Here is a 17285-nt window from a genome sequence, read left to right on the forward strand (position 1 = left end):
GGAGAGCAGTCGAACCTCTTCCAATGCGCCGGAATATTGAACAAAAAAGGCAAACAGTGACATCAGAGGAGAGCTGCAAGCCGATTGGTTGGTGAGTAGCAGCTGTTTGAATATCTTAAAAAATAAGGGGAAAGTTGTTTTTTTTTGTTGGAAAAAATATCCTCTGGTGATAAGGTGAGTACTACTAAAGTGTTTTTTTTGAAGGACTTTAGATTGAAGTGGGTAGAACAATTACCCTCGTATAATTAGTATTTTTTAATGAAGGTAGTAACTAATTCACCTAAGGGTAAGTCATGACAGGAGAGCTCAGCCACATGATATGCTCCTCCTGCGCTTTGAGGGAAATCAGAGACGCTTCCAGTGTCCCTGGTGACCATGTCTGCAGGAAGTGTATCCAGCTGCAGCTAGTGACTACCCGCATTACGGAACTGGAGCTGCAGGTGGATTCACTGTGGAGCATCCGCGATGCTGAGGACGTTGTGGATAGCACGTTTAGTGAGGTGGTCACAATGCAGGTAATGGCTGCACAGGCAGAAAAGAGATGGGTGACCACCAGACGGAGTAGCAGGTAGTGCAGGAGTCCCCTGTGGCCATCCACCTCTCAAACAGATATACCGCTTTGGATACTGTTGCGGGGGGATGACCTCCCAGGGGAAAGCAGCAACAGCCAAGTTTGTGGCACCACGGAGGGCTCTGCTGCACAGCAGGGGAGGAAAAATGTTGCAAGAGCTATATTGATGGGGATTCTATCGTAATGGGTGCAGTTTGGCTTTTCTGTGGCCACAAACGAGACTCCAGGATGGTATGTTGCCACCCTGGTGCTAAGGTCAAGGATGTCTCGGAGCGGCTGTAGGACATTCTGAAAGGGGAAGGTGAGCAGCCAGAGATCGTGGTCCATATTGGTACTAACGACATCGGCAGGAAGAGAGATGAGGTCCTGCAAAGTGAAAAGAGGGAGTTAGGCAGAAGATTAAAAAGCAGGACCTCTAGGGTTGTAATCTCAGGATTATTCCACGTGATAGTGAGGGGAGGAATAGGAGGATAAGGCAAATGAATGCGTTGCTGAAGACTGGCGAAGGCGGGAGGGCTTCAGCTACTTGGATCATTGGGATCTCTTCTGGTGCAGAGGTGACCTGGACAAGAAGGATGGGTTGCATCTGAACTGGAGGGGGACCAATATCCTTGCAGGGAGGTTTGCTAGTACTACTCAGGAGGGTTTAAACTAGTCTTGCAGGGGGTGGGATCTAAAGTAGTAATCTCTCAGATGAGATGGTTGAGGCAAATGTAGAGGTTAAAGCAAGCAAGTCCAGTAGGCAGGCTGGGCAGGGGCAGGACAGGGAGCGTGGAAGGTCTGGTAGGCTAAACTGCATTTACTTTAATGAAAGAAGCCTGACAGGTAAGGCAGATGAACTCAGAGCATGGATCGGTACATGGGATTGTGATATTGTAGCTATTAAGGAAACGTGGTTGAGGGATGGACAGGACTGGCAGCTCAATGTTCCGGGGTACCGAAGCTTTCGGCGTGACAGAGGTGGAGGTAAGAGAGGAGGGAGAGTTGCACTATTGATTAGGGAGGACATCACGGCAGTACTTAGAGAGGATATCCGGGGGGGAATGTCCAGCGAGGACCTGTGGGTAGAAGTTATAAATAAGAAAAGGGTGATCACTTTGATGGGATTATACAATAGGCCCCACAATAGTCAGAGGGAAGTGGAGGAGCATATACGTAGGGAAATCACAGATAGGTGTAGGAATTATAGGGTTGTAATAGTGGGTGATTTTAACTTCCCTAATATTGACTGGGCTGCCTTCGTGCAAAGGGATCAGATGGGGAAGAATTTGTTAATGTGTCCAGGATAGTTTTCTGAAGCAGTATATGGATGGCCCTACCAGAGAAAGGGGCTACACTCGACCTCCCCTTAGGAAATGAGGCTGGGCAGGTGGTTGATGTGTCAGTGGGGGAGCACTTTGGGACCAGTGACCATAACTCTATTAGCTTCAAGATAGTTCTGGAAAAGGATAGGACTGGTCCTCAGGTTGAAGTCCTAAACTGGGGGAAGGCTAATTTCGATGGCATCAGACAGGAACTCTCAAAAGTTGAATGGGAGAGGCTGTTTGCAGGTAAGTGGGAGGCTTTTAAAAATGAGATAGGAAGAGTTTAGGGCAGGCATGTTCCTGTTAGATGGAAGGGCAAGCTGACAAGTTTAGGGAACCTTGGTTGACGAGTGATATTAAGGTCTGGTCAGGACAAAGAAGGACGCATATGTCAGGTATAGGCAGCTGGGATCGAGCGACTCACTGGAGGAGTATAGGGGATGTAGGAGTACACTTAAGAAGGAAATTAGGAGGGCGAAAAGGGGCCATGGGATTTCCCTGGCACATAAGATACAGGAGAATCCTAAAAGATTCTATAAGTATATTAAGAGTAAAAGGGTAGCTAGGGAGAGAGTAGGTCCCCTTAAGGATCAGTGTGGCAATCTATGTGTGGAGCCACGGGAAATGGGCGAGGTCTTAAATGAATATTTCCATATTTACCGTGGAGAAGGTCATGGAAGCTAGTGAGTTCAAGGGAAGGAACACTGATATCCTGGAGCATATCAACATTACAAAGGAGGAGGTGTTGGAGGTTTTGAAGTGCATTAAGGTGGATAAATCCCCAGGGCCTGATCAGATGTATCCTAGGATGCTATGGGAAGCAAGGGAGGAGATTGCTAGGGCCCTGGCAGAGATTTTTGTGTCATTGTTAGCCGCGGGTGAGGTACCGGAAGACAGGAGGATATCTAATGTTGTGCCTTTATTAAGAAGGGCAGAAGGGATAAGCTAGGAAACTACAGGCCGGTGAGTCTTACATCAGTGGTGGGAAGGTTATTGGAAGGGATTCTGAGAGACAGAATTTATATGCTTCTGGAAAGGCATGGTCTGATTCGCGATAGTCAGCATGGCTTTGTGCGTGGGAAATCATGTCTCACGAATTTGATTGAGTTTTTCAAGGAAGTGACCAAGAGGATTGACGAGGGCAGGGCGATGGATGTTGTCTACATGGACTTTAGCAAGGCCTTTGACAAGGTCCCACTTGGTAGGCTGGTCCAGAAGGTTCGAACAAATGGGATCCAGGATGAGCTAGCAAATTGGATGCAAAATTGGCTTGGTGATGGGAGGCAGAGGGTGGTAGTGGACGGTTGTTTTTCAGATTGGAGGCCGGTGACCAGTGGTGTGCCGCATGGATCGGTGCTGGACCCCCTGTTGTTTTTCATATATATTAATGACTTGGATGTGAATGTCAGGGGCATGATTAGTAAGTTTGCAGAAGACACCAAAATTGGTGATATAGTGGACAGTGAAGAAGGTTGTCTAAGGTTACAACAGGATATAGATCAACTGGGAAAGTGGACAAGGGCTTGGCAAATGGAATTTAATGCAGACAAGTGTGAAGTGATGCATTTTGTGAAGTTAAGCCAGGGCAGGACATATACAGTGAATGGCAGGGCTCTGGGAAGTGTTGTTGAGCAGAGAGACCTTGGTGTGCAAGTACATAGTTTCCTGAAAGTGGCAACACAGGTAGACAGGGTGGTGAAGAGGGCGTATGGCATGCTTGCCTTCATCAACCGAGGCATTGAGTACAAGAGTTAGGACGTCATGTTACAGTTATACATAACGTTGGTTAGGCCATATTTGGAGTACTGTGTGCAGTTCTGGTTGCCGCATTACAGGAAAGATGTGATTAAGCTAGAAAGGGTGCAGAAAAGATTCACAAGGATGTTGCCTGGTTTGGAGGGCTTGAGTTATCAAGAGAGATTGGACAGACTGGGTCTGTTTTCCCTGGAGCAAAGGAGGCTGAGAGGAGACATGATAGAGGTATATAAAATTATGAGAGGCATAGATAGCATAGATAGCCAGAGTCTGTTTCCCATAGGAGGGGTGACTAAAATTAGAGGGCATAGATTTAAGGTGAGAGGGAGGAGGTTTAAAGGGGATCAAAGGGGTAAATTTTTCACATAAAGAATCGTGGGTATCTGGAATGAGCTGCCTGAGGAGGGGGGTGGAGGCAGGAACAGTAGTGAAAATTAAGAGGCATCTGGACAGGTACTTGAATGAGCAAGGCATAGAGGGATATGAAATTAATGCAGGCAGGTGGGATTAGTATAGATAGGCATTCTGGTCGACATGGATGCGGTGGGCCGAAGGACCTGTTTCTATGCTGTACGACTCTATGACGATTTGAGAATCTGAAGATCCGCTTGGGGAAAGCGAATCAGAGCAGAATGAAGGGTGAACTGTCCGACTGACCAGAAGAGATGAAGACACAGCTCAGTCAGCACATTCCCCTGGTTTATGATGCTGGAATATTTCTCACACAGAAATTATTCAACCCAATGACAAACATTCTTACAGCTGATAATTTATGCGACTGATTTAAGGACTGTCTCTCATGTGGTCACCGAGTGACGGTGAAAAGATATTAAACTTTGTTCTATTCAGTCCAGCTGCGATGAACTTTGAATGTTTCCGTCTTTTATAAACATTATTTGAAGGGTCTCGGTAACAGTATTCAGTGTTGATGAGAGTGGGGTCTGGGTGAGCAGCTGCTGAGTGTGACAGGGTCAGGACTGGATGCAGGAAGTTCTCTGACAGTCTCTCTCTCTCTCTCTCTCTCTGATGGGTTTGAGTTGATTTACAACTGGCAGCTGTTGGTGTTTTCATAAATGAAGGAAGTTCTTTAACCATTTTTTGGACAGACAGTGTAGCAGAAGAATGTAAAGGGTTAATGCTGAAGACAGTGGGATCAACCTCTCCCTCTGTCAGAGTGATGATGTAACAGTCACATGAGATGAGGTTTGGGAGAAGAGAGAGCAGCACCAAGGACGCCAGCTTAGGAGGCTTGATGAGTGTGTATATAGTATTGTGTAAATTAGAAAAGAGTTCTTAGTTCTTTCAGCAGGAAATGTGTCCAGATAATATTGAGAAACTCACAATTTTATTATTCAGGAGTTGGAACACAGATATTAATTCCAAGTGACAGTTCTGGGTTCATTTCACAAAAAAAGTACTGAATAATATTGCTCACTGATTGAAATCCCCCAGTGAGGAGACAGTTAAACAGGTTATCTGTTGGGGCATCCTTCAATCCAAGGTTTCGGCAGCATTTAATCTCCCTTTTTGGTGAAATTCTCTGTTATTTGCAACTTTTTTATCCAGCTTTGATGGGCAAGTGAAAAAACTGAAAAAAGTAAACAGTTCCATCCTTTCTTTTCTTCCTTCTTCCCTTCTTTCCATCAGTTTCTCTTTTCTGTCCCAGATCAATATGATGATGAGAATCCCAATTTAATCTGTTGTTTCTGGTGTTTTATCCATTCCAATTAAAATTCAACATTCCAGTCAAATCTATTTCTATTCCACAGTGTCTCTCCATGTGTTTTATTCTGTTGTATTCTCTCACAGTCTGTTTGATGATCAATGTTACATCTCACTCTCTGTTCTGGTGAAGGTCAGAAGCAGTAATATCTGTTTACACCACCTGACAAGTCAGTCTGAGGCTGTGACTCTCTGATCATGTGGAGTTAAAGCAATTCTTCCAGTCAGTTAGTTCAGTTGTCATTTCATGAGAAATTAGAAGTCATCATGTCTTCGTCAGTGACCTAATGGTTCAGGTGTCTGAGTGATGCTAATCATGATGTGATCAAATGATTGTATGTTCCAGTCTTTCCGTGGTGGGTTTTCACACTGAGTAGAAACGTGTTGGACATGGTCTGGAATGTTTCACACCGCTCCATTCCCAACAGGCCATGACCTGATGTGATGGAAATTTCATTTACTTACAGAAGCTACATTTCCATCATTGCACATCTGGCTGCACAGTCAGGATCTGAGCTGAAGGTGACAATCACGCCAAAACAGTTGACAAGGTGGCGGAGAAGTTAACATGATGGATTGCTAATCCATTGTGCTTTGCGCGTGTGGGTTCAAATCCCATCCTTGTTGTTAGTTTATGAACTGTCTGGTGCATTGTTGTTTCCAGGGGGGGAAATTTTGTGTTAAGTCGGCCTGGAAACCTGTTCTTGTCAATATCTTGGTGGCACAGTGACACAGTGGTTAGCACCGCAGCCTCACAGCTCCAGCGACCCGGGTTCAATTCTGGGTACTGCCTGTGTGGAGTTTGTAAGTTCTTCTTGTGTCTGTGTGGGTTTCCACCGGGTGCTCTGGTTTCCTCCCACATGCCAAAGACTTGCAGGTTGATATGTTAATTGGCCATTATAAAATGCCCCGAGTATAGGTAGGTGGTAGGGAAATATAGGGACAGGTGGGGATGTGGTAGGAATATGGGATTGGTGTAGGATTAGTATAAATGGGTGGTTGATGGTCGGCACAGACTCAGTGGGCCGAAGGGCCTGTTTCAGTGCTGATTCTCTAAACTAAACTAAACTAAATATCTAGAAGGTGATTCCAGAATTGTTTATACTTAATTAAAATTGAGTCAGACAATTGGAATTCTTTACCAAATTGGACTGGAATGAAGATCAAATTGGGATCACGAAAAGGAGCAAGATTTTTCCCTCCATCCCTTCCTTCCATCTTTACTTTCTCTGGATTTACACCAAATGAAAGACTAACGGGAAAAGCAAACGGCGAGGGAGCAGAAGCAGAACATTATCCTTTGACAAGAAATTTATTTTCAAATCTTCTTGATAGATTAAGTGAGTGAGCAATGCTTTGGCAGATGGAGTTTAAAATGAGGGGTCATCTAGGACCGACGAAAGATAGATCAGAGTGTTTTTTATAAGTGGTGAGATGTTAGAAACTGGAGAAGCAGAGACCCGAGTGCTGAATCACTAAAAGCAAGTGGACTGATAGAAAATAATGTGAAAGGCTAATGGAATCTGAAGATTGGAACTCATGTTGTAGTTATATAAAGCTCTGTGCTCCTGAAGTAAATATCCAAGCCTGAATTGTGGGGAATCTTTGGAGAGTGATTTGGTTTTTATTCATTCTTGGGCGCGAGTATCGCTGATAAGTCTAGCATTTATTACCCATCCCTAATTGCCCTTGAGAATGTAGTGGTGAGCTGCCTTCTGGAACCACTGCAGTCCATATGGTGTAGGAACACCCACAGTGCTATTGGGGAGGGAGTTCCAGGACTGTGACCCAACAATAGCGAAGAAATGGCGATATATTTCCATGTCAGGATGGTGAGTGACTTGGAGGGGAAACTGCAGGTAGTGAGTTCCCATGCATCTGCTGCCCTTGTCCTTCGAGGTGGTAGTGGTCACGGGCTTGGAAGGTGCTGTTGAAGGATACTTGGCAAGTTACTGCAGTTCATATGGAGATGGTACACACTGCAGCCACTGTGTACTGGTGGTGGAGGAAGTGAATGTTTAAGGTGGTGGGTTAGGTTCTGATCAAGTGGGATGCTTTGTCCTAGATGGTGTTGAGCTTCTTGAGTGTTGTTGAGTGAGGTGTATTCCATCACACTCCTGACTTGTGCCTTGTAGATAGTGGACAGGTTTTGGTGTATCAGGAGGTGAGATACTTGCTGCAGAATTCCCAATCTCTGACCTACGCTTATAGCCGCAGCATAGATGTGACTGGTCCAGTTTAGTTTCTGATCAATGGTAACCCCCAAGATGTTTATGGTGAGGGATTCAGCGATGGTAATGCTGCTGAATATCAAAAGGTGGATGGTTTGATTTTCTCTCAATCGAGATGTTCACTGCTTAGCACTTGTGTGGCCAGAAGGTTGCTTGTCACTTATCAGCTGAAGCCTGAACGTTGTTTTGGTCTTACTGCTTGTGGGCACAGACTGCTTCAGTATCTGAGGAATTGTGAATCAGCAGGGAACATTCCCGCTTCTGACTCTTCTGAGTCAACAATGAAACAGCTGAGGATGTCTGGACCTAGGACACTACCCTGAGAAACTCCTGAGGCAATGTCCTGGGCTGAGATGATTGGCCTCCACTAACCACAACCATCTTGCTTTGTGCGAGGTACGACTCCACCAAGTGGAGAGTTTTCCCCCGATTCCAATTGACTTCAATTTTGCTAGGGATCCTTGATGCCACACTCACTCAAGGGCAATCACTCTCACCTCTCCTCCGGAATTCCACTCATTCGTCTCTGTTTGAACCAATCTGCAATGAGGTTATAAGAACAGAAGAAATAGTAGCAGGAGTAGGCCATTTTGCCCCTCGAGCCTGCTCCGCCATTCAATAGGTTCATGGCTGACCTGATCATGGCCTCACTCCCACTTTCTTCCGGCTCCCCATAACCCTTGACTTCCTGGGAGATAAAAGTCTGTCGAACTCAGTCTTGAAGACATTCAATGATCCAGCCTCCATTGCTCTCTGCAAAGATTAATGAATCTCTGAGAGAAGAAATTCCGCCTCATTTCCTTCTTAAATGGAAAACCCCTAATTCTGAAACCGTGTCCCTGAGTTCTAGATTCCACCATGAGGGGAAACATCCTCTCAGCATCTACCCCGTCAAGCCCCCTCAGAATCTTATATGTCTCAATACGATCACCTATCATTTTTTCTCAGTTCCAATGAGTACAGGTCCAGCCTGCTCAACTCTCCTCATAAGACAACCCCTTCATCACAGGAATCAATCCAGTGAACCTTCTCTGAACTGCCTCCACTGCAAGGATATCCCTCCTTAAATAAGGAAACCAAAACTGTACACGGTACTCTAGGTGTGTTTTCACCAACACCCCTGTACATTTGCAGCAAGACTTCTCTACTTTTGTCCTCCATTCCCCTTGAAATAAAAGGTAACATTCCATTTGCCTTCCTAATTATTTGCTCTACCTGCATGCCAACTTTTATTGATTCATGGACAAGGACACCCAGATCCTTCTGCACCGTAGCATTCTGTAGTCTCTTGCAATTTAAGTAATATTTTGCTTTTTCATTCTTCCTACCAAAGTGGATAACCTCACATTTTCCCATATTATACTCTACCTGCTAGTATTTGTTTGGAGCCGAGACACCGTGGCAGAACCTAAACTGAGCATCGATGAGCAGATTATTGCCAAGTGTGTGGTGCTTGATAGCACTGTTGATGACATCTTCCATCACTTTGCTGATGATTGATAGTAGACTGATGGGGCGGTAATTGGTCAGATTGCATTTGTCCTGATTTTTTTTATGGAGAAGGCACACTTGGGCAATTTTCCACATTGTCAAGTAGATGCCTGTGTTGTCGCTCTACTGGAACAGCTTGGCTGAGAGTGCAGCTAGTTCTGGAGCACAAGTCTTCAGAACCAGAGCCGGAATGTTGTTAGGGCCCATAGTCTTTGCTGTATCGAGTGCCTTCATCTGTTTCTTGCTGTCATGTGGAGTGAATCGAATTGGCTCAAGACTGGAAACTGTGATGCTGGGGACCTCAGGAGGCCGAGATGAATCATCCACTGAGCAATTTCTGACAGAAGATTGTTAGAAATGCTTCAGCTTTGGCTCCAGCATCATTGAGGATGGAGATGTTTTTGGAGCCTCCTCATCTCATCTGTCCACCATCATTCATGACTGGATGTGGTAGGACTAAGGACCTGTGATCTGATCGTGAGGGAGATATCCTTGCATGGAGTGGTGGGATCTATGTAGAGTGATCCTGACAAGTGTCTGTAAACCTGGAATGGAAGCTTTCTGTGGAGGTACAGGAGTAGGCCATTCAGACCCAGTATTTTATAAAGGTTTATCATAACTTATTTGCTTTTACTCTATGCCTCTATTAATAAAGCCAAGTGTCCTGTTTTCTCTCAGCAGCCTTTTCAAACCTTCTAAGATTGGTGTACATTGTCTCTTTGTTCTTGCACCCACTTTAGAATTGTAACATTTCATTTATATGGCCTCTCCTTATTCTTCCTCCCAAATTGTATCACTTCACAATTCTCTGTGTAAATTTTATCTGCCATTTGAAAGCCCATTTTCCAGTTTTTTTTAAGCTCTGCTGAAGTGTGTTACTATCACTGGCACAGGATGAAATTCCCGAGCATTCTTTGATGCTATCTCCATGGAAAGAGCAATCTGACACGCTAGCTCAAATGTCGGATTTTGTGTGTTTAGTATCTTTTCTCATTCACCAATATAAGCACAAATCTGTCTCATAATGTACCGTCTAAGAATGTGCCAAAGCTGCAATGTAGTGATAAATTCTTCAGTGTCACAATGTACTCACCAACTGTTTCACTACTTTTCTGCTTTCTGGTTCCAAATTTCTAGCTTGCCGTGATCTCTCGTGGCTTTGGGTTGAAATGTTCCTCTAACTTGGTGATGATTGTTTTGAATGGCACATGTTTTGCCTTGATAGGAGCAGTAAGCTTTGTTAGCTGGTCATACACTTCCAGGCTAATTTCCATTAGCAAAATTGCTTTCTTGCCCTCAAGAATTGCTTTATTCTGAGTCTTGACCTCCATATTTTCATCTTCACATTCCAATTAGTTATTAGCTCTGAAAAACATTTCAATTCTTTCAATATATGAACTGAATGGTTCTCGAGCCCTCTCATATGTTCCGAGCCATGTATCCCATGGGTGTAGCCATATTTTCCCAAAATATCACTTTGAATCGGATGCACACTAAGACCCTGCGGCATCTCATTCAACTGAGGAGACAGTCTGTGGCCCAGGCTTCACACAATCCACCCAAAATCTCCACCATCCGAGCAGGTAGCTCACCAGGAGCTGGCTGATCTTGTTCACTGCCGTCCCTGCTGCTGTTTGCTGCCAATATTTTCGGACTTTCATCTCATCCTCATCACCATTTTCTCTGATATATTCAGGGGGCATCAGCAGAGAAAATGTACACCAAGTGTGGAAAGTGCAAGGAATTGTTTATTTACATCATTACCTCATGAACATAATATACAAATACATTACATGTGTGAATCACATCTTGATCACTATTACCTTTATACCAGATGTGTCTGAATAAATGGAACCCCGTCACAATAAACACTGTCACCTTTCAATGTTTAGCGGAGAGGTTTGACGGCCTGGTGTGTGTGATTCCCACATTAATGTGTTTGTACAAAGTTCGGAGAAAGACGGAGATATGAATAATTTGTTGGGAAATCTTTAAGCATATCTCCATGTCTCTCACGCACAAAGAACTGCAAACACATGGATTCAGAAAGAACCTGAGTGCAAAATCAACAGAAAAAAACACAGCCAGAGAGACTTGCAATAACCTGTAGCTCAGGGAAAGTGCATGATGTTATGGAAGGGACTTTGAATTTTTTTTTTGTGAATTTTATTTTGTTGAGGAAATTATAATCAAACTGAATAAATGTAAGACCAGTTCTTTTTCAAGAGGGCACTGAAAGTATTAATTTGACAACTATGTTGACAAGTTGTCACAACTCAAGCTAAATGTAGAACAGAAGCCCTGGTAACGGGGAAATGTGGACAGAGAAGTCAGTCGTGCCTCTTGATTGGACAAGCCCGGCAGCAGCAGCGCGCACCAAAGAGGGCAGAAAAATCGCAAGCTTTTGTTTGTAGCAGTCATTGTGTTTTACCTTCTGGAGTGAGCAGCTGATAAAGTTAGCCAGAAGAAGTGTCAAGGAATGAGAGAAGACCGCAACCCACCTTGTTTTGCAGCAAATCTTGAAAAGACTCTGAGAAGTTCACTGTGTCAATTCGTCTCATATTCTGTCTTTGAAGAAAGCCTGCTAAAATTAATTCTCAACCCCGCCTCTAAATAAACTCTTCTAAAAGAACCTAGTGACCTGTGCACATGTACTCGGAAATTAGACTGCATGTCAATTTTGGAACAACAGCGAAGATGATTCTCGGCAGGGGTGAGAGTAACAGGGTAGTTGTTATGGGGGACTTTAACTTTCCAAATATCGACTGGAAATACTATAGTTCGAGTACTTTAGATGGGTCAGTTTTAGTCCAGTGTGTGCAGGAGGGTTTTCTGACACAGTATGTAGACAGGCCAACCAGGGGCGATGCCACATTGGATTTGGTACTGGGAAATGAACCCGGCCAGGTGTTAGATTTAGATGTAGGTGAGCACTTTGGTGACAGTGATCACAATTCGGTTAGGTTTACCTTAGCGATGGGCAGGGACAGGTATATACCGCAGGGCAAGAATTATAACTGGGGGAAAGGAAATTATGATGCGATTCGGCAAGATTTAGGATGCATAGGATGGGGAAGGAAACTGCAGGGGATGGGAACAATCGAAATGTGGAGCTTATTCAAGGAGCAGCTACTGCGTGTCCTTGATAAGTATGTACCTGTGAGGCAGGGAGGAAGTTGTCGTGCGAGGGAGCCGTGGTTTACTAAAGAAGTTGAAGCGCTTGTCAAGAGGAAGAAGAAGGCTTATGTTAGGATGAGACGTGAAGGCTCAGTTAGGGCGCTTGAGAGCTACAAGCTAGCCAGGAAGGATCTAAAGAGAGAGCTAAGAAGAGCAAGGAGAGGACACGAGAAGTCATTGGTGGATCGGATCAGGGAAAACCCGAAGGCTTTCTATAGGTATATCAGGAATAAAAGAATGACTAGAGTTAGATTAGGGCCAATCAAGGATAGTAGTGGGAAGTTGTGTGTGGAATCAGAGGAGATAGGGGAAGTGTTAAATGAATATTTTGCGTCAGTATTTACAGTAGAGAAAGAACATGTTGTTGAGAATACTGAGATTCAGGCTACAAGGCTAGATGGGATTGAGGTTCACACGGAGGAGGTGTTAGCAATTTTGGAAAGTGTGAAAATAGATAAGTCCCCTGGGCCAGATGGGATTTATCCTAGTATTCTCTGGGAAGCTAGGGAGGAGATTGCAGAGCCTTTGTCCTTGATCTTTATGTCGTCATTGTCGACAGGAATAGTGCCGGAAGACTGGAGGATTGCAAATGTTGTCCCCTTGTTCAAGAAGGGGAGTCGAGACAGCCCTGGTAATTATAGACCTGTGAGCCTCACTTCGGTTGTGGGTAAAATGTTGGAAAAGGTTATAAGAGACAGGATTTATAATCATCTTGAAAAGAGTAAGTACATTAGAGACAGTCAGCACGGTTTTGTGACGGGTAGGTCGTGCCTCACAAACCTTATTGAGTTTTTCGAGAAGGTGACCAAACAGGTGGATGAGGGTACAGCAGTGGATGTGGTGTATATGGATTTCAGTAAGGCGTTTGATAAGGTTCCCCACGATAGGCTATTGCAGAAAATACGGAAGTATGGGGTTGAAGGTGATTTCGAGCTTTGGATCAGAAATTGGCTAGCTGAAAGAAGACAGAGGGTGGTGGTTGATGGCAAATGTTCATCCTGGAGTTTAGTTACTAGTGGTGTACCGCAAGGATCTGTTTTGGGGCCATTGCTGTTTGTCATTTTTATAAATGACCTGGAAGAGGGTGTAGAAGGGTGGGTTAGTAAATTTGCAGATGACACTAAGGTCGGCGGAGTTGTGGATAGTGCCGAAGGATGTTGTAGGGTACAGACAGACATAGATAGGCTGCAGAGCTGGGCTGAGAGATGGCAAATGGAGTTTAATGCGGAAAAGTGTGAGGTGATTCACTTTGGAAGGAGTAACAGGAATGCAGAGTACTGGGCTAATGGGAAGATTCTTGTTAGTGTAGATGAGCAGAGAGATCTTGGTGTCCAGGTGCATAAATCCCTGAAGGTTGCTAACCAGGTTAATAGGGCTGTCAAGAAGGCATATGGTGTGTTAGCTTTCATTAGTAGGGGGGTCGAGTTTCGGAGCCACGAGGTCATGCTGCAGCTGGACAAGACTCTGGTGAGACCGCACCTGGAGTATTGCGTGCAGTTCTGGTCACCGCATTATAGAAAGGATGTGGAAGCTATGGAAAGGGTGCAGAGGAGATTTACTAGGATGTTGCCTGGTATGGAGGGAAGGTCTTACGAGGAAAGGCTGAGGGACTTGAGGTTGTTTTCGTTGGAGAGAAGGAGGAGGAGAGGTGACTTAATAGAGACATATAAGATAATCAGAGGGTTAGATAGGGTGGATAGTGAGCGTCTTTTTCCTCGGATGGTGATGGCAAACACGAGGGGACATAGCTTCAAGTTGAGGGGTGATAGATATAGGACAGATGTGAGAGGTAGTTTCTTTACTCAGAGAGTAGTAAGGGCGTGGAATGCCCTGCCTGCAGCAGTAGTAGATTCGCCAACTTTAAGGGCATTTAAGTGGACATTGGATAGACACATGGATGAAAATGGAATAATGTAGGTCAGATGGTTTCACAGCTCGGCGCAACATCGAGGGCCGAAGGGCCTGTACTGCGCTGTAATATTCTAATTCTAAACAAATCTGCTGTTTTCTTCAGAAATGAGCAAGTAATCAGTCCAAGTGTTTTTTTTGTCTTTAACAGAGCCCTGAATTGTATAGAAAAATCCCTTTTTTTTCAGTATGTGTGTTTGCGTGTGTTCAGCTGAGGGAAGAAAGGGACTTTAAATGTTGGTTAAGGTAAAAAGGGAACTTTTAAAATTTCCACCTGTGTGTTTTTGCTTTACTTCATGATTAGTTAAAACTTGTTCTATAAGAAACTGATAATTTTGTTGTTCATTAAGTGTCTTCCATTCTGGGAAAAATAGAGCATATGATTGACTGTATCAGTAAGTGGGAAAAGTTAAAATTTTTGTTGTAACCTGTGGAGAAGTGGGATGAGAATAAATAGTAACCACCTCAGATTTCAATTGCAAGAGCACTTGTGATGTGGCTCTGTAGCTTAGTTGGTTAAAGCACCTGTCTTGTAAACAGGAGATCTTGGGTTCGATTCCCAGCGGAGCTTTATTTCAAATTTGCAATCTGCTTGAGAAGTTTCCGTATCAACATTTATGTCTGTGTCTTGTGAACTTTAACTGAGAATTCAAATTACATGATGAATTTCATTCACAGGAGAAAACAGCCTTTGTGAAGGATGTGAGTTTGGAATGGCTCTTCCTCCTCGTACAGAAATTCAGTGCTGATATTTCAAAGGCAACTTCTTTGATACAAATTTGTTCGCAGTTGCATTCAACCTGGAAAAGAAGCTCGAACTTAATCTCACTGAAGGAAAGTGTGACCGTGTTGTCTGTTTCAAAGTGTGTGTGTCATGATGTGTTGCTTGTAACTGAGACTGGGTCACGACACAAGTGGGAGGGTTGATCTGAGGTTTGGAATATTTCTCAGTCAGGAACAAGAAAAATCAAAGGAACCAAATAAGAAAACCATTGTCTCATGTGGTTACCGAGAAACGGTGAGGAGATATTAAACTTTGTTCTATTCAAAACAGCTGTGAACTTTGACCTTTCCTGCCTTTTCTCAACAGTATTTGAAGTGTCTCGGTAACAATGTTCAGTGTTGATGAGAGTGGGGTCTGGGTGAGCATCTGCTGAGTGTGACAGGGTCAGGACTGGATGCAGGAAGTTTTCTGACAGTCTCTCTCTCTCGCTGATGGGTTTGAGTTGATTTTCAACTGGGAGCAGCTGGTTTTTTGATAAATGAAGGAAGTTCCCTCTCTCCATTTTTTTCTGACAGACAGTGTAGTATAAGGATGTAAAGGGTTAATGCTGAAGACAGTGGGATCAACCCCTCCCACTGTCAGAGTGATGATGTAACAGTCAAATGAGATGAGGTTTGGGAGAAGAGAGAGCAGCACCAATGATGCCAGCTTAGGAGGCTTGATGAGTGTGTATATAGTATTGAGTAAATTAGAAAAGATTTCTTAGTTCTTTCAGCAGGAAATGTGTCCAGAAAATATTGATAAAGTCACAATTTTATAATTCAGGAGTCGGAACACAGATATTAACTCCAAGTGACAGTTCTGGGTTCATTTAACAAAAGTAGAGAATAATATTACTCACTGCTTGAAATCCCCCAGTGAGGAGACAGTTAAACAGATGATCTGTTGGGGCATCCTTCGATCCAAGGTTTCGACAGCACTTAATCTCCCTTTCTGGTGAAATTCTCTGTTATTTGCAACTTTTTTTATCCAGCTTTGATGGGTGAGTGAAAAAACTGAAAAAAGTGAACAGTTCCATCCTTTCTTTTCTTTCTTCTTCCCTTCTTTCCATCAGTTTCTCTTTTCTGTCCCAGATCAATGAGAATCCCAATTTAATCTGCTGTTTTATTCATTCCAATCAGAATTCAACATTCCAATCAAATCTATTTGTTATTCCACAGTGTCTCTCCATGTGTTTTATTCTGTTGTGTTCTCTCACAGTCTGATTGATGATCAATGTTACATCTCACTCTCTGTTCTGGTGAAGATCAGAAGCAGTAATATCTGTTTGCACCACCCACCAAGTCGGCCTGAGGCTGTGCCTCGCTGATCATGTGGAGTTAGGAACATAGGAACATAGGAGCAGGAGTCGGCCATTCAGCCCATCGAGCCTGCCCCACCATTCAATATGATCATGGCTGATCGTCCACTTCAATGCCCTTTTCCCCACACTTTCCTCATATTCCCTTATGTCATTTGTATTTAGAAATCTGTCAATCTCTGCTTTAAACATACTCAATGACTCAGCTTCCACAGCCCTCTGGGGTAGAGAATTCCAAAGATTCACAACCCTCCGTGTAAAGAAATTTCTCCTCATCTCTGTCCTAAGCGGCTACTCCCTTATTTTGAAATTCCTTCCCTTGGTTCTCGGCTCCCCAACCAGGGATCTTAGCTGCATCTACCCTGACTGTCGTTTAAGTATTTTGTAGGTTTCAATGAGATCACCTCCCATTCTTTGAAACTCTAGAGAATACAGCCCCAGTTTCTCCAACCTTTCTTCATACAACAGTCCCACCATCCCTGGAAGAAGTCTGATGAACCTTCGTTGAACTCCCTCCATGGCAATAATATCCTTCCTAAGGTAAGGAGACCAAAACTGTATTCCAAGTGCGGTCTAACCAAGTTTCTGTACAACTGAAGCAAGAATTCACGACTCCCGTACTCAAATCCTCTTGCGATACAGGCTAACATACTATTAGTTTTCCTAATTGCTTGCTGCACCTGCATGTTAGCATTCAGTGACTTATTGACAAGGACACCCAGATCACCCTTATATTCTATACCTCAGCTAATAAAGGAAAGGATTCCATATACCTGCTGAACCACCTTATTGACCTGTCCTGCTACCTTCAGGGATCTGTGGACATTCGCTCCAACGTCCCTCACTTCCTCTACACCGTTCAGTGTTCTCCCATTAATTGTGTATTCCTTTGCCTTTTTTGACCTCCCAAATGCATCACCTCACACTTGTCCAATTTGAATTCCATTTGCCACTATTCTCCCCACCTGACCAGTCTATTGATATCTTCCTGCAGTGTACAGCTATCCTCCTCGCTATCAACACCACAGACAATTTTCATGTC

General features: G+C 43.9%; 1 non-coding gene across 1 annotated transcript; it reads left to right on the forward strand.

The window, feature by feature from the left end:
• Positions 1-14656: 14656 nt before the first annotated feature.
• On the forward strand, positions 14657-14730 carry trnat-ugu (transfer RNA threonine (anticodon UGU)). Its single transcript has one exon. It is a non-coding gene; the product is annotated as a tRNA-Thr (tRNA).
• The last annotated feature ends 2555 nt before the right edge of the window (positions 14731-17285 follow it).

Source organism: Heterodontus francisci, unplaced genomic scaffold (assembly GCF_036365525.1).
Source record: "Heterodontus francisci isolate sHetFra1 unplaced genomic scaffold, sHetFra1.hap1 HAP1_SCAFFOLD_97, whole genome shotgun sequence".
NCBI classification, from domain to species: domain Eukaryota; kingdom Metazoa; phylum Chordata; class Chondrichthyes; order Heterodontiformes; family Heterodontidae; genus Heterodontus; species Heterodontus francisci.